At 35.5% G+C, this 23,416-nt stretch overlaps 1 protein-coding gene across 1 annotated transcript in view; it reads left to right on the forward strand.

The window, feature by feature from the left end:
• Positions 1 to 234: 234 nt before the first annotated feature.
• The window catches only part of LOC100376513 (synaptotagmin-15-like), a 93,115-nt gene continuing 69,933 nt past the window's right edge, over positions 235 to 23,416 (forward strand). Inside the window, exon 1 of the mRNA XM_085493664.1 lies at positions 235 to 301. The gene's annotated coding sequence lies outside the window, so the exon portion shown is untranslated. The remainder of the gene's footprint in view (positions 302 to 23,416) is intronic.

Below are 23,416 nucleotides of genomic sequence, written 5' to 3' on the forward strand. Positions count from 1 at the left end.
GTCAAATAGATCGAGCTAATCAACATTGAACATTGCATAACTCAAAATTAATTATTAATTCTTAAGTAAAGCTAACGTAAACAATGACGACATCGAGTGATGACGTAAACAGGTGGTGCTTTTCACTAACACGTGCGTATCATGATTTATTCTCGCAAGGATTGGCAACTCACTGCAAGCGTTGGTGGCGCTGCCTACTGGGGGGACATCGGAGACGCAGGTGCCCAGTAGCATTGCTACGACCCGAATGGAACAACTAACATCTGCTTCCCAACACGTGTACGCAGCACACATCTATAAGGTATGTGTTTATCATTGCTCTCCGTCAAATATTGTCATTCCGACTGCAATTGATTACAAAGTAGCCCTTCATCATAGTGAGCTCAATCTCTGGTCACAATTGTCATCAATTGCTTCTCATTGAATGCTGTTAGCTTCCCACTGAGGTTAGGATTTCGGGGTTAGCGTTCGAATATAAGACCAACTTAACGCAGGATTATCTACAGTAAAAGGTGTATGAAGATTGCATTCGTTAAATAATTCAGTTGGTCACGATCTCGCGTAAACTATGGCAAGCTGATCACGACCAGTCAGAGTCTCCTGCCGCTTTTAATAAATTACCATCGGTGTGAAGCGTATCACTCTAGTTACAGGCAATGGACACTGCGTGCTGAAATTAAAAACGACTAGAGCCTCTACCTACAACTGATTTTAATCAGACTGGAACTATGGTTTCCTCCTCAAAGTGATGACGTTAACACGGGACAAAATAGATTACCAATTTCTACTTGATAAATATTAGGTGTTGTCCGCCTGTCTGCCTGTGCGACATCGGGCATATGGCATACTACGGTAGTTAGGGAACTTGTAATACGAACTATATTCCGTGAAGGTGCCAACGTACAACGATTTTCACCATGGCGTCCTTTTAAAAGTCTTTCAACACCCCTGGATGTTTATTACCCAGCCAAGTAAGCATCCCGTCGTTATTTGTGTGGAGAACCTGTGCATGCGAACGTATCCATCTCCCGAGGCCATTCGAGTAAGTGTATTTTTGTTCGCGTTCGTTGTCAGTGTATGTAAACGTTGTATTTAAACTCATAAAAGGTTCTGCCTATACTAACGATGAGATATTGTGTTGAAGGTCAATTTCAGCACAGATTAGCGATACTTCATCTTGCCAAATTTATGGTCTGTTTCGCTGAGTGTTTGTGCGAGTAAACTGTGCAAATATGTGACGTCACAGACACGTTGCGCTGTTCCGTGGGTCAATTGCAGTATGTAATTAGTGTCCCACGTAGTTATAAAAAGCAGTATCCTGCATAACTTTCGAGAACCGTGTAACATTCATATTTAGCGGTTTTTTTTGACATCTGACATTGACATTTTGAGTCAATATTTATGTATATATTATGTATTTATATAATAGGGGATTTTCCGTACAATTGCGAGATCTCGCGAGATGTATGAAAAACGCGCGTCGAACGTCTGCCGCAAAAATCGAACGATTTGATTTTGAACTAGAATTTCTTTATTTCGTAACTCACATCGACCGGCCGATCTTCGACAGAGGAATATTGCTTTCGAATACCTTTACTTAATCAAAATTGCCAATCATCAAATGTGAACAGCACATTATTAAGCATGGAAATGTCACCCAAAATACTTCGCGTTTGTCGAATCCCACGCGATGTCTGACGCCACTACGACGCTATGACCTTTGTTTGTCCTGTTTTTACGTTCGATTTCACGCATAACGCGTGATTCTCGCAGTGCACGGAAAATGGTCTATTGTGTGTTCCCGCCTCCGTGTCCAATAGAATTTATTCTTAGGTTCGAACGACATCAGACGTATTTTCTATTTGTCGCCATAGTGATACAGCATCAGTCAGTGTGTAATCGTTTATATATAATTGCACCTTCACTGTATTTAAAATAGCAAAAACTCCTCGAGAAAAGTGGCACGAGTCTTGACTAATAATGCCATGACACTCGTGCATGAGACATGATTGTCTTGTTTCTATTCAAATTGTTTAAGACGGTGTGAAAATGGCAATACGTAATTGTTGAATGTTTGTCATACCACCCAATTATATTATGACAACTTATACATTCACTGAGTCGCCTGCGTAAAAAGAACTGATTGACGTCACATACTTTCGATTTTAATTGTCCTTCTGTAATTGTGTTCTCACAACGCAAAAATATCAATGTGTACAATAAAAATAAACTAGAGAAATAGCCATTTCGACCTAAAATACATCTACATATATTATATGAACCACGTATCATAACGAGCTTCTTTTTTCAAATTCGCGAGCACACGCGCGTGACCTAAGGAACAGTCGAGTGAACACAAAACTCACTCGTAATTTTAGCTTGGTTAGTAACTCACGTGAAATTAATTTTCAAATTTAATGGAGCGTTAAATCGAATGCCGTTGAAATATACTGTCAATTCTTATCTTAATTACGAGGCGAAAAAAATGAATTATCCGTAATTTTAATTAGATAATGTGAACTATTAACTCCCCTTGTCAAGTGTTACTTTATTCAAGCCGATCATGTTTCTTGTTAAAATTAAGGAGACTACGTAGTACTCCCACCGGAACAGATGTAATATTGAATCACAAGGCCTGTTAGTATAATTAAAAAGTATATTTCACGGTACTGCATGTAGCTTGGTGGTAGTAATTATGTAATAGAAAATACACGAGTGGAGTGCATTTGTTCACATATTTGACCGACGCGATTGCCAAATATGAGAGCGAATTCATGAAAATACGTCAACAACACCTGGAGTTTGTTCTGGCCAATCACGTTCAATTAATTATGATTGTATACATGCGCGTGTGATCCGGGCATTGTTTCATTGTTTCTATTTACGTATTAAAAATATCGCAGATGGGCGACGTTACACTGCATATTTATGACAACATTAATTTTGAACTAAGCGAATATTAAAGCTGTGAGGTTTCCCGCGCGTTGGTTGGTCCCGGCTTCCATACATATACGCAGGTGTTGCTATGCAGTTGCTATGCAGTCATGATGAGAACCAGTGAACCACATGGATTTACTGTTTGCTAATTCAGCCCCCAAAATAAATAACATACTCAACCGCAAGCAAAAGTCGCATAGGGGAATTTACACTACACTACATAGTCAAATCAGTGAGTGAACGATATATAGACCTCGTACTGTACACGAGGTGATGTCAGGTGTTTCGAAAAGAGTGAGCACATCCTGTTCCACAGGAGGCATCCGCCATTTATCATTCTGAGTCATAATAATGTGGTTTCTGTACAAAAGCTGAGGTCTACATCAGACAAATTACATTAATGCCTTCTGAGATCTGTTTTGTAATAGTGCTATTGTATTTAACCACAAGCTCATTATATCACAAAACATGTTGAATGTTAAGGCGGGAGGGTCGTCACCTGCACATTTGTGGGAATTGCGTCCTGAACGACGTTAACAATACGCACTAAAAACGCAAAGGCTCATGGGTAGACGCTTGTTTGTAAACAATGACATGCTATGGCCATCTGATGCATGCGCAGGTGACGACCCCCCCCCCCCCCCCCGCTTTAAGGCTTGTTGTTTTCTTAAAAAAAAACCTGGTTTAACAGTTCGAACGAAGTAAGACTCTTATAATGTCTCTTATATAAATACAGGACCGAGCGCTGGGAAAATCATACCCCATATGTAGGAGAGAGTGGGAAATTGTTGCCATTCAGGCTATATTAATTTACAGTTTCTAATAACTCACCAAGATTTTTTTCAAATATTCAGGAATTTGCATATACATTGACAACTTGAATTTTCTCAACATAGATGAATGGATACGAAACCGTGCGTTCGGTCGGTGCATCGATTAATAATACTATTACGATATTGTAAAGCCACGTACTAATTCAATCAATAACAATCCGATGTAACACCAGAGTGGCTTTGCTCACAGACAGTGTACATATTTCATGGCTGATTCGTTTTCTAAATTAGCTCAAGAGCGATTACATTGGCCCTGAAATATGTGTAGATGTTTAGTTACATTTTCAGCAATGTCTACTGACCGTTAAATTTGATTAACTACGCCCCTTGCATTTTCTATCAGAGTACACCGGTTTCTTTTTTTTTCCAAAGCTACTTATACTTAGAGGCGTCTTCATAAAATATTGAATATTTCTGTGACGCTCTCATTTGCCAGATCACGCGAGATTTTGCAAGGTTGTTACTTTGTGAAAACTGTATACATTGTTTGCACGTGCATGATTAATTATGCATCAACTATCGAGTGCCCAATGACCTATAACCTTTGAACTCTGTTCAATGTAATAAAACAAGTTATAAACCGCATTTAGTAAATAACGAAGTAAAAGCTTAGCATTTTATTGTAAGGATTATATTTTATCATACAAAAAGTACTGGTTCCGATGAAATAATAAACTTTGAAACGCGCATGCGCATTGTAATATTGATACGTACTGTTAAATGAATGTGTTTTGTTAAATCAAAGGGATATTTTGTTGTGAATACGGTGTTTTTTATCACAGTACTGGGAAATTGCTAGTCATGTTATCCATATTACTGTTTTAATTGGCTGTGTAAATGCATCATAAATATACCTGCTAAAAATTACGAGCTTTTGAAGACAATTTCATTCTATCCGAATACTAATTAGCGTGGACGCGGGTTTCAGTAAGGATCCAATGCATCAAATGGCAGAATTGAGCGATGCGTCGTCTTTTCGCATCATCAGAAACGATTAGACAAATAACTGAGTTAATTGCGGTACAATAACCCAACCGCTTGCAGCATATATGTCATTAAAAGCAAGACTGTTATGAGGGCATTCATTAACTAATAGTTTTTTAATTACGAGAGGTGGCTGTGACATTAATCCTATTAATATAATTACAAGTAATGAATTTCGAAAAAAGGCAACGTGACGTTATTCCCAATATTATTATTTTTTTTCATTCGCTGATATTTTACATCTAATAAATTCACCGGATTCCGGAAAAATATGAAAAATCGGTATTGATACTGCTAAATTAACTGAAACCATGGCAACTGACAGGCAATGTTCACCGGGAATGTACATAATTACGAAATCGATCAAATAATCCTTTCTTCCCGGAGAGAAAACAGGAAAGAAAATCGGATTTTTTTTTCGAATGATGTTATTTTCAGCAGTAATAAGTTGACGATGTCGTGATCGCTCCATGTCCGGTTACAGAGGCGACATCTTGCACTGATTACATCTCCTTGTATACATGTGTATGAACACATAATATGAAAACCTCGCAACCTAGTTGTCGAATATCGCACAATAAGTCTCTAGTTTTACTATGGCACTTGATATCACGAATGAATCCAAAAGGTCATATAGCACCACTCTGATTGAATGTGTAATTTGCGACGGTACATATATACTATGTAATCAAACGACGCAACCACTTAAACAGACTCCTTATGTAAAGTATTGTGATAAATTATCTCCGTCTGACTCAGTATCATATAGGCAGTGTATTTTAAGTTATTTTTATTGAGCCCTAAGTATGACAGTTGGCAAGGACCCTCGCGTACGATGTCTAGACGTTTTTTCGATACTTTATCAGTCTGTCTTATACAAATACACCTAATAATCGTTAAAGTACCATTTAAATATATCGCCCGTTTTTTTGCCATATGCTCATATAATTCGAATTAAACAGCATGGTCACTGAACTAATTTTTGCACAAAAATGTGCCAAACATTTTTTAGAGTAGTTATAATATGATTGTGTATTCATGGTTATTTCAAGTTATTGGGGAATTCTGACGAAAACTGGAATAATGCTTTAAACATGAACTCCAATAGAGATAGTACCCCAAAAGCCTATATATTCATTTAAAAGTTTAAAAGATGTTTATAAAAATTATGTAACACTTTTGACACACAAACGTGATAGTTTTACGTTCTTATTCAAACAGTATTTGCTTTATACAGTGAATAGTATTTGCAGTTATAGGAAAAAAATTTAATTGTACGTTTTTTCATTCATCGCATTTTTCGCTCTTATTTAATAGTATTTGTTTCGTTCGCATCACTCTCTTATCATACAAAAAAACTTTACATTTTGTATTTTTAAGTTCATCGTATTTCCCCTTCCTCTACCAAAACCAGATAATACATGATTAAATTAATTAATTAAGCTTCTTTGGCAACACAAATAATAATATGTTTTTATCATTTTCATTGAGAAAAACAGTACACAACATTACAAACGAAAACGAAATTATGATCAAATGTGCATTTGCTTACTTATCTAGTATTTATTTATTTATTTATTTGTTTATTTTTCAATGCAGATACAACTAGCTGTGTGTATGATTTTAAATAAATATAACTATCAAAGGACACAACAATTATATACAATGATTAGAACATATTTTAGGATTTACAAAAACGACAGTCAATTTAATTTTAACATCCGTGCTTTCTCTAAGTCAGTACACAATCGGGGTTCACGTGTCAATAAGTAGCTTTAGATGGTCGATCTTAACGCCGCAATGGATGCCTGTCTGTGCAGTGACGAACTTGGCAGGTATGGTGTCGAGCTATAATATAATAATCAAATATGCACATGCGCACTAAATATGTTCAATATCAACAGTATGTTTTATGTTAGTACGCAAGTCGCCAGGTGACAACAATAATGAATAGTACTCATAAATTCGTTTTATGTGTTTTTTTTCTTTTAATAAGTTTTTCGTTTATTTATTAAATACATTGCAGAAACATGCATAACAAAATGACGCAATTACATACCAACAACGGTATTGCAGTATACATTGCTCTATTTATAACCTGACCGTCAACTTTTGGACCACGATGTTATTATTGCTTGTTAATATCGGGTTTCGTGTTCCGAGCTTCACGGATGTTTTAAGCCTATATAAATGCACAGGTTTCACCGGATATGAATGCATTAATGTACATGTATATTTAACCGAATTTCAAACAATATACATGCTAAAACGACATTCACTGCCTTTAATACTGTACTAGATTTGTAACAGTTTGGGTTTTTTTTGTTACTAATGTAATTTGTTTCTTCTGAATTCAACAAAAGCCTCAGAATTATTATTTATCTGCTTAAAGATCAGGTGTCAAGAAACGTCAGATTATAGTAACTAGATAAAATCGAAGCCATACTTTGTTTCCATTAGAATTGAATTAAAACCTAATGTGTCTTAACATGTTCCAGGGTCATGTATATATTAACAATTAGATGCATAACACTTACAACGTGTGTGAAAACTGAATAAATAGCGCCATCACAATTAATCAGCAGATACGTATTTGTCACAATTTATATAAACTTCGATCTCTTTAAAGTGGGGGAGTCGTCACCTGGGCATGCGTCAGATGGCCATAGCATATCATTGTTTACAAACAAGCGTCTACCCATGAGCCTTTGCGTTTTTAGCGTGTGTTGTTATCGTCGATTGGGACTCAATTCCCGCGCGTGCGCAGGTGACAGCCCTCCCGCTTTAACAAAATGTAGATGACGTGCATAATAAATTCTTCTTTGTCAAAAGGGATATCAAAGACTCGACTATATATGGGATAAAGCCCGAGTACAAGGACACTTATAAAATATAATAATATAAAATCCGATCTAAGATTAAAAGTCGAGGAGCAAAGGACATTTTATCGCGGGAAGGACGTTATACTCAGAGTCCGAATACAAGGGCCCTATCAGACTTAAAAAAACACCGCCCAAACCAACTATAGATATATGTTTTAGAGGTTTTCTTGTACAGTAACTTTTAAAGCCATTCAGTGTGTCATGTTAACATTCTGCACGGTTTTGTTTGATGGGAAAGTCCTAGAACAGTTATCACACATGTCTTGAGCGTTGGGGGGAATGAGTTGTCACTGTCCTCACATAATTTTCCAGGTAGTTCAATGGACGAGGTGTTTGAACCCAGCTATTGCGTCACTTCAACCTAACACAGTAAAACTCGGTCAGTGTTTCATTATTATTATCTCGAGATCTGTACAGCCTAGAAGAACAAAAGCTTATACAATGTTCTTAGACGTTTATTCAAATTCTTGGAACATCCTATGAGAGCAAAGAGATTTGTTTTAAAACAGGAGATTTAGTAGTATATATTGTCATTATAATTTGAACTCAGAAATTCAATTAAAAATTAATACAGCCGGAATAAGTGAATCATAAACAAACAAAGAAACAAGTAAATTATATCCGGATATTTTCACGCATGCAGCAAAGCAAGCACTTCTAATTGAACGTTATTCGATTGTTTGCTTGGCTTCGCTTACTTAAAGATATACGTATTAGGAAATACAATAACAAACAGTAATATATAACAAAGCAAATCCGTACTAAATTACAGTGATGAATAAGTCAGAAATATAATTTGTACACTTTGTGATACGAGTAAAAGATTACCAGATAATGTGATTAATGCAACTCATCAGACTTAGAGAAATGCTTCGCCATCAAGGCGAGTTGTTACACACTTCCATGTGTAGTAGTCTCTCACTTTAGTTTTTGTTAATAGGATATACACTACATTTTCACCCACCGTTTTCTCACTCAACGCTGTCAAAACACATTGCACTACACAGAAATAGCGTTGTAGAAAAACATTAGTATATATTAGGTAATACTCTATGTATCTATGTTATGTTATATATAATAGTAATTCACCGTGAAAACATTCCCAAGGTTTTCTCACTCATCTCGTCCTTGTAACAGACTCAACGCTGTCGGCGAGAATTAAAACGTACCAACATGAAGCAAGAAACGACCGGGAAGACATTAGAATATTATGACCCTGTTTTGTGATATAATGTGGCCGTTATCTTTTACCTGTGAAATAATGGCCGATTCGAATTATAGCGACTCACTTTAAATAGATATATACGCAGTCGAATATCGATCGAGAAACTTAAATGATTAGCACCTGCGAACGTGAGGTGATTGTCGGTAACAGTGATCATCAGGACACAAACACTGTTATTCGTTTCACCTGCCATGCTGCATACTTGAAATAAATAGGACCACAGTTTTGTGATTTTACGTGAAATTTGACGTCGGTTTTTGATTTGAACTATGAAAAATAACATTTTTTTTTCAAATAATGTCTACCAATACCAATGTTCATATCAATACAGTAATTCTCTCTTGATGCTCCTCCTTCACAATCTCTCTTGCTGTTCTTACGCATTTTTTATGTATGTCATCTTGTATATTCATTCATTCATCTGTTCATTTTTTAAATTTGTATTTTCAGAAATAGTGTTTTTATTATCACATGTACAACATATATGTCTTATGGCTACTAAAATGTTTATCGTGTCTTCTTCTTTTGTTTTATGTTCTATTTTGTGTTGGTCATTTGAATCATAATCATTGTATCATTTGCATACGTATAAATTGTCATTGAATTGCTGTGGGTGCATGTTTCTACGTTATAATTGTCACGTGTTGTCGCAATATGTGTTGGTAACACGAGAATTTCTCCTCCCGTTTCAACGCTATAGGCGATTGAAAAACTGACCTGGGAGACTCATGCTTAATGACTGTTCGAATAGCATGGGCGTCAATTTGACGTGCGCACTGCATACTTATTGTATATTTGTTACAATAAATGTAATTTTGATTTAAATCTAACGTTTTCCGTCACGAGCCTGGGAGCGAACATGCGCATTAGCTATTATGTCATTAAACGCCTACACTGAATAAGCTTGTATCTACAATGGGCGGATGTGGAAGTACGTAGTATAAACTCTATAGGGGTTATGACGACATATATGTGTCTTAGGAACCTGATTCCTTCGATTCGATGAGTACGCATGCGCAACATACTCAGTGATTTATAGATCTTAAAGGCAACATTGAAAAGTGTAACATCTCTAGTTTTCAAAATCAAAAACTTATATTGGCATATTTGAGAGGGGTAAAACAAACATTTCAAAACCGATTGATTCTCTAACAAAATCAATCGATCAATAATCAAGGGATGCTTGGGTATTTTGAAATCCTAGATATGTATAAATACGTTTCGAGAAACTGAATAGGCTCACACATAGATAGCGTGAAACATGATCGGCACCCTGCCGATTTTTGCAAAACTACACAGGTTCGCTTTTAAGTTGTCAATATCAACAGTATGACGTGCATCATGATTTGTGTCCGAGAAAGTCTTCGAATTAGCCATTTTGTGTATAGTTGTGCTAAATTTGTAGTAGAAAGGTAAATATATTAGGTAAATAAAAATGTATCACGAGTCCTCTAAAATGTAGTTGCTTAGAACTTATTTGGTAAATTTGAACTGCACGACGTTAATCAAAAGGAGCGTGATATCACGTGCTTCAAAACTTTACACATTGTCTCTTATTGTAACAATTACACAACGTTTCGAGTCACAAATATTTCCAATAATGTCTACAATCAATACAAACATTTGTCAGACTAGTATGTTACTTTTTAAATCATTATGTGTTTAGTACTTTCATATAAGACGATTTCTTTATACATATTCTCGCGCACTTAGGCCGATATCGATCGAACAACATGAGTATCGCTCGTATCTTTTGTAACGACAATGATCGATGAACCTCATAAAATGAAAAGCGTTTTAAAATGTGGTCAAGATTGTTGTACTCATGTAATCACATGTAATTGGTACAGTGGATAACTGGAGACAATGAATCACGCCTCTTTCTAGTCTTCATGACATCTCGGGCTATATATCACTAGATAAACCAACATGGAAAGTCAGTCAGGTTATTATACTCAATAGAAACTTCAGTTCATGTCTGCAGCAGGCATTGGCTTATTTATCAACTTAATCAAATGTTCCTAGCCGCTTCCTTAAGTGTTGTTGTCGGATAGGTTACATGACGTCATAGGAACATCTTGCAGAAATCATGTGACAAATATAATGTCCCCCAACTCCATTAGCAAAATCAAACACGAGCAATCAATACATATTACTAAGCTAGACATAAAAAGATAACATAAATACAGTATTTAATGTACCCGCTCTTATACTTATGTTCTTTCATCAATTGCAATAAGATTATAATCAATGTACTAAGCGAGTACATTGATAAAGTGTTTCTTCTCGCTAATGCAAGTTCGCAATTCGGCATCAAGTTTATGTTTAGATATGTATATCTCTAACTATGTAATGAACTCCAACGTTTTACGGCATGGTTGACCCACTCCACATACGCCAGATATTGGTCATGTGAACGATAGTTTTGATAACCTTTATCACATTACAATGTGCACACATCCGCAGAAAAACCTTCGAGTGGAATCAGTGTGTACAAGAAAAGCGACGGTACCAAGACACGTTATATGTTTCCTAACCCTATGAATATTCATACGTTTATAAACACAAATCTCGAGCATGAGTGACGCGCCGACCACCGCCCTTTAACGTTCCTATTTGCATTATTAACAATGAAATGTTATTTTTATTTTACATTTGAATTGATCTTTTTTTTATCTCTCGTCGACAACGCCCCGTCCTCCTAGTTATATATATATATATAATCTTGATTTAGTACTATAGGCCATGGGCCTTACATGTACAATATTAAATATTCTTGAAAATAAATAAATAAATAAACCCTCCCTCAATCATTCCATTACATTTGAATTGATCTTTTTTTTTTATCTCTCGTCGACAACGCCCCGTCCTCCTAGTTATATATATATATATATATATATATATATATATATATATATATATATATATATATATATATATATATATATATATATATATATATATATATATATATATATATATATATATATATATATATATATATATATATATATATATATATATATATATATAATCTTGATTTAGTACTATAGGCCATGGGCCTTACATGTACAATATTAAATATTCTTGAAAATAAATAAATAAATAAACCCTCCCTCAATCATTCCATAAGTTTTCGGCGTTTCTGTAATGAAAAGAAAATAAACTTGCCTAGATTTACTAATGTATTTGAATTAATTAACGAAATAAACTTCCATCCCGCTGCTGCTGGAGAAAAGTAAAAGCGTGGAATAAATTCTTACGTAGCCTATAGCGGTAATGCATACTACCAGTTGTTATCCCCATACATTGTATATATATTTATATATGCATTCAATTTGTATGCGAAGTGTATATACAATTCACACACAATGTTCATTCAATGAATGTGGACTGTGCGTTGTACGGAAATGAATACCTACTTGCATGTAGTCCCAGACTTCATAATGGCATTGCCAAATCATAGTATGGACTTGTACGTTTATAAAACCTGTGACAATACCACTTTTGAAGCTGAAGTTATTAATTATATATAATTAGATAAATGTTGCTCGAATGTGAACATATGCCAATTAGGAACCTATGATATTAGAGATGCAAGTCAGGAACCGATGATGTCAGAGATGCCAGTCAGAAACCGATGATGTCAGAGATGCCAGCCAGGAACCGATGATGTCAGAGATGCCAGTCAGGAACCGATGATTTGAGAGATGCAAGTCAGAAACAAATGATGTCGGAGATGCCAGTCATGAACCGTTGATGTCGAAGATGCCAGTCAGAAACCAATGGTGTCAGCGAGGCCAGACAGGTACCGATGATGTCAGCGATGTCAACCAGGAACAGATACTGTCAAGTGTTATACGCTAAATTATAACATTGTGGCTCAGGAGACAAAGATGATACATACATGGGCGACATAGAACTAGAAGAACTTGGTTTCAATAGCTTTCTGTCTCTTAACAACTTGAAATGCTGAACATCTGGCAAGTGAGCAGATAGTTTATTCACTGACCAGAGAGATAAAATGAGGCGGACCAGCTGATCAGATGGTTAGAATGATGCGACCAGAAGGTTAGCAAATCACACAGTCTAGCTAACCTAATGGTTAAAATTATGTAGTCCAGACTACCAGTCGTGTGAATAGCCAGTCAGACAATGCCAACTAGACGACTGTGTGGTGTGATGTATGTGCACCACCCAACAAGAAATGGTAAAGTGAATGAAGTAGGCAAGCCAACTAGATGGTAAACTGACATGAATCAATATATGGTGAGAATTATGTAGTCTAGTCAACTAGAGGGTCAGAACTATGCAGATTTGCCAACGTGAAGTTTTGAGGGATGTGGACCAGCCTATACTACCGGCCAGAGGATCCAAACAAAAGATTTCAAACATGAAATTTCGCTATCTATTACGCCATTAGGTATGTCAATCAAGTGTTGAATATACTCGAAAGTGTATTCGAAAAATAAATAATCTTGGAATCAGACGAGAAACTTTAAATAATAGAAACACAGTGATTTCGTATTAATCTATTACGTGCATTGTACATCTATATATCGTCTGATTTAGTTATCTATAATTAAATAAAATGAAACATATATCTGTTAATCGTGCATTCAGTTGACTCTTGAGATATTCATAACGATGTGACTTGTTTTCAATTTTTTCAAACTAAGTCACGTACCATCGTTAGTCTGAACATAATTATGACTTATGTCACCACAAATATATAGTACGACAACATCATACGTTGAAGCTGACAGAGTGACGTTTGAAAATAGATATCTTAGATAACATTGCACAATAATGAATGTTTAACAAATACAACAGTGACAAGGCAAGTCCAAAGCACACGTGACATAATACACAAACGAGCTATTCAGCTCTACCGGATATGTGGCGTTTTTTTCTCCCTGCCTAATATGGTCATTAATTAAACGTGCGTTTTCGCCGTCCAAATATGTTCATCCAAAATATGTATAGTGTTTCCCAATGTCAAATATGGTCATCCATAGTATGTTTTTTTCCCCAAATGGAACCTTCGTAACAAAATGAGCAAATGAAGAATTTTTACTATCAAAATTGGCATCTATATAATGCTAACTTTTCAACATGATATATGGCCGGGTACTGACAGTCATGGCATTATGGGTGCGTGCATATTCATTAGGTGTAACCTCTTCTCTTTCTACCTACAACAACCCCTCTTAGTGTCAGATATTACATATATCTGTCAAACATTTTCTAGGAAATCATTAATAACTTGTGACAGCGGGTATTGAAACATGCGACTGCTTCCCGTTGGTAATAAAACTGCGATGCATGGGGTCATCGTCGCCTTTTGCATTCTTTTAACGACGTCAGGTGTTTTGTAACATAAAAAGCATTTTATTGACCTGTCAATTTGTGATAAATATTTGAAATAATTACATATAGGGACGTTATTACTAATAGGAGAATTAGGAGACTATTATAATGACATATGTTTAATTTATATCAATTGTTTATTGGTTGTTGAATAAATGAATTGATAAATAAATAAATAAATAAAAACACCAATATCGCAATATTTTTAATGTTTAATGTATTCGAGACCTATATCAAATGTAAATTTGTTTCCCCTGTATTTAGTGGTGATATTTCACGAATTGCAAAAATGCCATAGTTTGAATTGACTCCGTAATTAGTAATTATGTTGGCAATTTATCCTCGCAACCATAATTATAGTAATGGTTTCAAAAGTAATTATACTTAATAATCACAATATGGTAAAATGCTGCTGCTAATAAACGGGTAATATGTTATGCAAATGAGCCAGGACGATTTACTATGTCTTTAATGTCACACATTGCGTCATTCTGTCACATATAAAAAGATGTTGGATAAACATGGTAACAAATTCGTAATCCAATATTATCAGATTTTGTACAAATAACTACCAGTACATTCTACTATCCCGACGTTATGTTAGAATTCTTAAACACGGCTTCGTATTTTGAAAATCAACCGGGGATGTTATATATACAATTGTTAAATAAATAATAATGTTAATAAACATACCTACATTCAGAATAGCAAGTAAAATGCTTCTAGTTTCGTATGATGTTGGAGACAGGGTTGGCTCAAACAAGGCATTGGCGGATTTAGATGGGGCCGAGGGGGCCGCGGCATCCTATTTTTAACAACCAACAGGGCTTCGCGCCATCCGCGCTCGCGAACTTGGCCTCGTAATTACGACTAGGTGCAAAGATAATGATTACCAGCACTGACAAGAAGACGTGAGCGATCACAAAACGTTAAATCAATATAAAATATTTAAAACATCGCTATCTATTGATAAGTATCTTCTGTGTAATAATTCTAAAATCCTTCGAGGTTCGTTATGCAGGTTTAGAATATCTGCACAACAAATTAATGATTGAAACTTGCAGGTCCCTAGAGCAAGCAAACAGTTTGTTTGGTCTACAATTTGAACAAAAATAAAACACGAAGACCATTTTTGCCTTGAGTGCCCATTACCCATTAATCCACGTGTTAAGAGAGAAAAAAATATACACCACTGTACAGAGCACATCCAAATATAAGCAGTACGCACCTCAATACACTGATTAATACAGAGATGATATAAAATAAAAGGTGACATTTAAAAGCTAATAATGCATAATGTTACTGATAATTGATAAATTTGATGTTTTTAGATAACAGCTATTTCTGAAACGTGGAGTCACCTCTACAAACATGCGATGGAAACATTATTAGAATAAACTGTCTCCCAGTGGACAGTATACATCTTCCATCGGTCGACGATATCGATATTAACACGTCATTCTGAATAGACGAGATGAAAAAAAATCACTATGGTAACGCATACCCGTTACAAATAGTACGATATTCAAACGGTGAAGGGTTGCAAGAGTCGTGAAAGACATCTTATCTCATTCTATTGATACGTAATATTCATATTAATAATCCTTCACACCAAAAGATGGCGTTGAATGAATTTCAGATTACTTTTAACCAATTTAGTTCATTGAATATTGTTGGTGATAAATTACTACCTATGAGATAAGGAAACACATTGTCTCATTTACACCCCTGTAACCCCAAAAGCTTTCGATGTTTTCATATGCGCGCCTCAAACGTTTTGCCTTATATTACTATATTAGAAATTGCTTTAGAAAAATATACCATATATTGAATTTAACGTCGACCTCGTCATTTTCAGTAATGGGTTTTTTTGTATTATATTGTATTGTAGAAAAATTTCTGACAAACAATGGATTTAGTGATTGAAGCGCTATTTATTGTTATACGTTATACAAAAATCATCTATCTCAAGGCAGAAAACACCCAGACGAAAATCTTATTTTTCCAGTTAAATTTAAAGAGTTATTGTCCTACAGTTAAAAGACACTGACATACGATATTCCGTTTTTACTACAGTTCATGACCATATATAATGTTTCCTTTCCTGTCATTATCTTCGAAATATGTAATAGTCAGCGTGTTTGACGTCATGCAAGGTTTCGTTTTAATAAAAACTCTCCCAAATTGCTGTTTTTGAAACCTCTTGTATACATTGTTTAGAATGTGCTCTTATATTTCCCACGTCACAACGTAATAATATGATCGAACCTATCAGTCCCATTAGTTACTAGAAATCAACTATTCATAAAACTATAAACAATCAAAAGTCATGGTCACTAGCGGGCGGAATCTAACCTAATCGTCAACGCACTTTGTTCCAGTAGTTGCCAGAAATTACAACATGCAAAACACATGCACCTCTCAAAAGGACACCAAAGGTTAAACTACTCACAAATGATGACCTCTCACGTCTAAGTGGTCTATATTTCATTTAACGTCTGTAATATTCACTTGAGAATCAGGAAAGACCGACTAGTGCTCCTCGTGTAATCTCATATTTATGATAACGCATTAAATACCAAAATACCCGGAAGATTCTTCCATTTTCTCATGCAACAATTAATGTATAGTGTTAGTGCTTATAAGGTATGTGCTCTATGTGACATCACATAATCCCCATTGTTTATAGTATTAAAATATTCTATCGTTTGTCATAGTCGTCCCGAATATTTCCCTTAAGTTAATTCTAAAAGCATTGTAGATAGATAACTGTCACGTGATCTTGAAAATGGTAGAAAGTGTGAACATCATAAAAAGTATATAATACAATTCCGAGATCACAATCATCCAGTTACCCTCCATAAAAAAATCTCATCACAATTTAAAAACTGATCAAAGTATCGGGCATAACCTGAAAGAGGGTCTAAAAAAATGTACACATCGCCCATCTCTTAAACAAGTGCATTTTCAGGCTCTCTATTTCTATTGGTCCCTTGATTTATTTAAGCAGTTTTTAGAGGCATCAGACTCTCACTTCCTGTCATTGATAAAGGGTTCTGACCCGAAACGTCTGGTTATTGCTATTTTCTTTCCAGTGTGTTACCTAATTTTCTGCTCCCTTGTTTGGGTTATTTTGTATTTCATTTATTGTTTGGGCGCACATTGCAGTCATTTTAATGTATATTTGCGTCCGTGGGAGGGTGTATGTATGTGTGGGGCTGAACAGGCCGATTAACATTACACATGAAGTTGCTGTAAATTTTTATATTTATTATTCTATTTCTTATCATTTTTGTGATTGTTATTTTATAAATAAATTTAATTTTATGTTGCATAATCTATAATCACATCCATAACAATTTCTTAAATGCGATTTTAATTTTAAGCAAGTTATTGACAACAGTTATGATGGATATTATCGTGGGTGGCGCCCTTGACCATGTCATATCATAGTTTAAAACATGACATTTTCGCTAAATTATTAGCTCCGCTGTCATTAAAAGTGTCTTTTAGTACACAGTACCCTTTGGCTATGTGTGGGTGTCATGGGGACCTAGATATTTTTAATTCAATTCTAAGGAAGCTATCATGGATTACATTTATACTATAACTATGTCATTATACACCCATTATGATAGCACCAGGTTTAAAACAGCTCCACTGTCACACTAATTGATCAACTCAACTGTTTTAATACGCTACTACACAAGCAATTTTACATTTCTTTATCCGAGTTGGCTAAAATATTTTATATGTATTTGTTCTTCTTGGAGAAATGTATGTGCAAATGCTGAATGTCATTGCCATCTATAAATGTGGAAATATTTCTAGCAGTACATTCTATGTATAATAATCTGCTTAAGTGACAACATTGTCTTGTATCAGTACAAACCTCCAGTAGAAATGGCAGGTATTTTTAATTCTAATTGTCAAGCAGTTCTTGAAACGTAATTAATCTCTGTAATTAATTGAGACATTAACTCAACTATGCATTGAAGCAGTTCCTTTTAAGATTATATCAATATAAGTGTATGTCTGAGAATGTTTCCATGTAGTTTCTTATTAAACCTGGTAACTCACGACGTTTGTAATGCACGTTGATCAGCAAATGGACAAGCCAGTCGTGTTGCAGTTTACGTGAATTATAACTATGATGGTCAGCAAAACATTCTACTATATGCATATTCATTCTGATTGACTATCTCATCATCTTGTAGGCTTATTAGAATATGATTATACCACTAGCTAGGAACTAAAATAAATGAAATGGTGACGAGCTCGGCAACACATATCATGTGACTGAAAACCCATGAAACGTTTCATTGTTTTCAATATATAAAAAAATTTTGTTTATTTTATCAGTTACAAAATACTATACACTTTACACAACACAATTTGTTGACTCACTAATAACGTTCACATTCCATGGAGAAGGAAATTTTAACTTCTGTTCAGCCATACATGTACCATTTGAAAATGGCAGATGGCTGCAAATTCCACGTAGCCTATGAACCTCATATATTTCGCAGATAATACTAAACTGTCGTGAACTCTTTTTGTATCACTAAAAAAATATCATCATTTATATTCCTGTGTTATGCATTATATTGGTGTGTTGGTGGCTGGTCTCGAAAAAGCTGCTTTGTCACGGTTGAAATAAATTAATTTCATAAAATTAAAATAAAGCAAGTTTAACAATTTTTTGACTCTAAAATCCGCGATGCGAGTGACCTTTCATTACACCTTCCCGTGCATATGCGTGTAAACCTCCAAACGATAGGCATTGTACACCTGAAATAGAGCCAGCAGGAATAGGTTATTCAAACCTCCATTAAAGCATGGGTCTATTATACTATAGTAAATTTGCAACACGAGGCATGGAGGGATGGCTACCCACCTGACAGTCGTAAGTAATGCCTCTATTAACTACAAAGCCGTGTAACTTGTATATGTGTATTAGTGGGTATTCAGATGGCTTTGGGCAAGGGAAAAAGCAGGTGTTAACACAGAAGCTAGCTTTACATAGAAGTCTGGTTTACAACTACCTGACTGTAAAATAAAATGATGTATTTGTTGTACGTTCTTATTATATTAGTTTCTCAAGAAGAAGATATCCGCATCGTGGCGTAAAACCTCCCACTATTGGATATTGTGAAGCTGTTAGCCAATCAATGGGACTTTATCAAACCTGCGCGGTTTCAAGACCATCCGACCAACAAATCACTCGTATATCCTAATCCCGGTCGTTTATTATAAGGTCGTAAATATGCTGTAAACTAAAGGGCAGTCATCCCAATGAGATTGTTTGAGATTTGCCAACCAATCATAAAAAGAGCGCTGCCTCGTAAACTTACAATTTGTTTTCCTCTGTGTGTGTCGTCTAGGTGGCTGTATATATTGACCTTTTTAACACCCTCTAAGGTATGGAATGTTGTACTAAATCGTTTCCTGTGAAATTATCTGTCCAGTCTAATGCTTTAAAATGTTTATTGGATGTTATTATAGCTCATTAAACACAATACCTGATGATGGCCATGTTTACACGGGTTAACAACCGACGATTTGCACTGTCCTAACTCGTCGATCGCGTGCATGGTGTACTAAAGTATTGATAAAAAGCGATGTGATGAAATACAGTGCGTGTTGACAACACATAAATGGCATGACCGGGACACGGCAGAATACGATACGACCCGACAAAATACGACATGGCGCGGAACAACCCGACGCAGCCCGAATAGCTGGTATCGTATGGTACGACATTGTCCGGACAAAAAAGCGTCGCCCGACAAAACAATATATCTAAATTCATATTTGTACACTGTTTTGTTATTCAAATTGTATGTTCAAATATAATTGGCGTATGTAAACTTTGATATTTTAACACGAAAACGTAAATTTAAATGAGAAATAATCCAATTTGGAAAGAATATGAATGGGTTTTTATAAATTAATAATAATTGGCTGTATGTAGTAGTTGGTTGCTGATCAGACTAGATTATCACGGCATTATATTGTCGATGTCAGCTAATAGGTATGTATTTAAGTTATTCGTGGTGTACTAATCCATCACACACAGTTTTCTCCTGGGTCACCATTTCGTATCGTCTTCACAGAATTGAATATAAGCGCATAACCAGCGGCGTTAGGCTTTAAACTGGCTCCGTCATTTTAAATATGTCTGCTTACACGCGGATGCTTGCGAATTCTTGGAAGCAAACATATTACAGTGTGAATAGTGAATATTATCGAAAGAGCAGACATTTCGATGAGATCGTTTGAGATTTACCAACCAGTCATAAAAAAGATCACTGCCTCGTTAAGTCGCAATTTGTCTTCCAATGTGCGAGTAGTCTGTGTGGTTGATGCACTGACCTTTTTAACATCCATCTTCAGACATGTTTAATATTAAATTTAGATTTAGCTTGTTTCAAAATGGCCTCTATGTAACATTATTATTGAATACGCGCCCATATTCTACACCGATGCTTTTTACCATATTATATTTTCTAGAAACTCCCTCGAAGCCACAAGATTGAATGCATCATGCAAGTATACGTTCGTCAATTTATTGATATCTAACTCATCAAATACTAGTAGTTTCGAATAACAATTCTTCTCCTCAAAATATCCACAGTCCGAATATGGTCATATTAAATGCTAAACATACTCCCCAGCGAGATATACTCGGGGTGATTACCATCTCAATGAAAATTCCAATTATCTTCCGTGAGCTATGCGTGTCACCGGGTACATGCTGCGATTATCTTCAATACATAACCCGGGGTTATGTGTCGAGTGTTCTTTTTTGAGATTATATATTGGTATGTCATAATGCTATGGTTCAACTATGTCCCCGCCCTTCTATAGAGGACACACGCCTGATTGATACGTTTCACATGTATATTGTTGTACTGTTGCTCTGTAATTTATACCCGTCGAATCTTCAGTGTGTCAAGTAACACCCTTAGCAGAAGCCATTAGCACTCCACCAAAACCCGATCGTGACGTCGTGTCGTTAATCAGCGTTGAGAGAAACGAGTAAGTAATGTAGGAAACACTAATGCCATCAGACCCAGGGAATTGTATACCTCGGCACGGGTGACTTCCCGAGAATATCATATATACGTATTTCATTAAAAAAAACTTTGCTTTTATTATCCCGCGAAGAAAATTATTTCTAACATCTTTTGACCGGGTCCATAGTACACAAAATAATATTCGTTTGGTTCAATACAAAAACGGACATGGTAGATTTTATGTTTTATGATGCATAGTGCAATAACAAAAATACCCAAGAGCGGTGAAGCGCAGTGTTAACAAAAGACAGTGGGCGCGTGTCCATCGAAGTAGATATTGTATAAACACCGCGATTGGAGCAACAATATAAATGCTACATTGTCTATAGTTATGTACTGTACAACCGTAACTACGTTTTGAGTACGGCTTGGGTATACATTGAATTATTCAGGAATTTGATTACATCCACAGTGTGATGTAATTCGAATCAGTCTCGTCTCTTGCGAGACATGATGAAAACCCATCAACCTCAAAATATGAAAGCCATTTGATCACTCTTTTCTCGTGCGTGATGCATCTAAAAAGTTCGTTATTTCAGCCAATCAGAATAAATTGTATGCTATAATACTTGCTGTACAACTTACAGGTTTCGGTGATGTTTCTGTGTAGTTTAAAATAAGAACCTGACACCGAAATGTCAAAAAGCTGATGTATTGCTCGTATTCGTTTTTTTTTTTTATTTATTTTTTATTACCAAATCATTCTTCTCAAATATTCTGCATCGATTAACCATCATTTTTCTTTGCTTAGAGCATAGATAGACCAACATTCTTCCCGTTCAAAGCGTTGAACGTAAAATGTAAACAAGGTTATTCAAATGTGTACCGTTTTGCTATTTAACAACCCCTGTACAATTTATTAAATAGCGATGATAATTGGTAATTCTGACTAGCTGCGATGATCTGTGACGTTTAACCTTTCCTATTCATCGGAAAACGGATGTAATCACCGATTTTTTTTTAAATGAAATGTCTACGTTTGCGTCCGAAAATGGATAAGATCCTCTTCACACGTACTCAATAGTTAAATTTTAATAAATTATTAAATTTAACAAGGAACTCCAATTTCTGTATCGATTTATATTATTCAACACTGATAATAAACGACTTTTGGGTTTCAGTATCAGGTGGTATTCCCGTCATACAATCTGTTCTCGGTTGAACAAATAATGCATTTGTTTGCATGCAGCAGACGATGAACGTGCGAGTCATGGAGCAACCTCGAACGATACTACTAAAACTTGCCAAGACAGACTTTCATGTTCATCACAAATCCGCAAATGTTTCGTTTAGGCAGGAGCTGAGTACTGGCAGACAGTTTCACAACCAGAAATCCTATAATCGTTATACAGAGCAAGGAAACATTATAACTGCCAATTTTTAAAGAGGAATCCTTGCAAGAACGAGGTCATTTCCTCTAGAAATCTTTTCAAATATCCCTTCTGTTCACGATAATATTTAGAATTAATACTAAATCTACTATCACCCTCACAATGATTACGTGAAACAACATAATTTTTCTTTAAAAAAATGAAGTTTGGTATAATTTACCACCAGGAACTTTACATTGAGCCTTCAGGTCTATCATTCTATTCTTAACCACTAATTTAAGATTTAAAGTTCTAGCCTACTTAAAAGAACAACAAATATATTCGTCAACGCGCCCTCGCGTGTTTGTACATATATGTGGTTTCCATGGGCACCTTTGATTTTTGGCCGTCTTCAACTAGAACAGGAGATTTTCAGTGATATTTCAGTGAAGCCAGTGAACCATTTTATCTGACTTCGCACCTTGAATAATTGTCTAGTTTGCTAGTATATTTCATCAAATCCCGGAAGTTACACTTCAGTGCATACCAAGCCTGAATATTTAAATAACAGCTGAGATATGGTTTAACATTTGCTCAGTAACTTGTACTCTATCAACATAGTCAGGTCATGCAGGTATTCAGGAACACGTGTGAGCATACTACTCCCTTACTCTTTGGTCAGTTTGAATCATGATATCATATAATTGACTAATTTTACTTATGCGGTCGAGCGAGAACATCTGCATTGTGCAAGTTCATCTAACCCACTTGCCAATAGATTCGTGAGTTTGTGGTG

This window comes from Saccoglossus kowalevskii, chromosome 19 (assembly GCF_978046115.1).
Source record: "Saccoglossus kowalevskii chromosome 19, keSacKowa6.1, whole genome shotgun sequence".
In the NCBI taxonomy this organism is placed as follows: domain Eukaryota; kingdom Metazoa; phylum Hemichordata; class Enteropneusta; family Harrimaniidae; genus Saccoglossus; species Saccoglossus kowalevskii.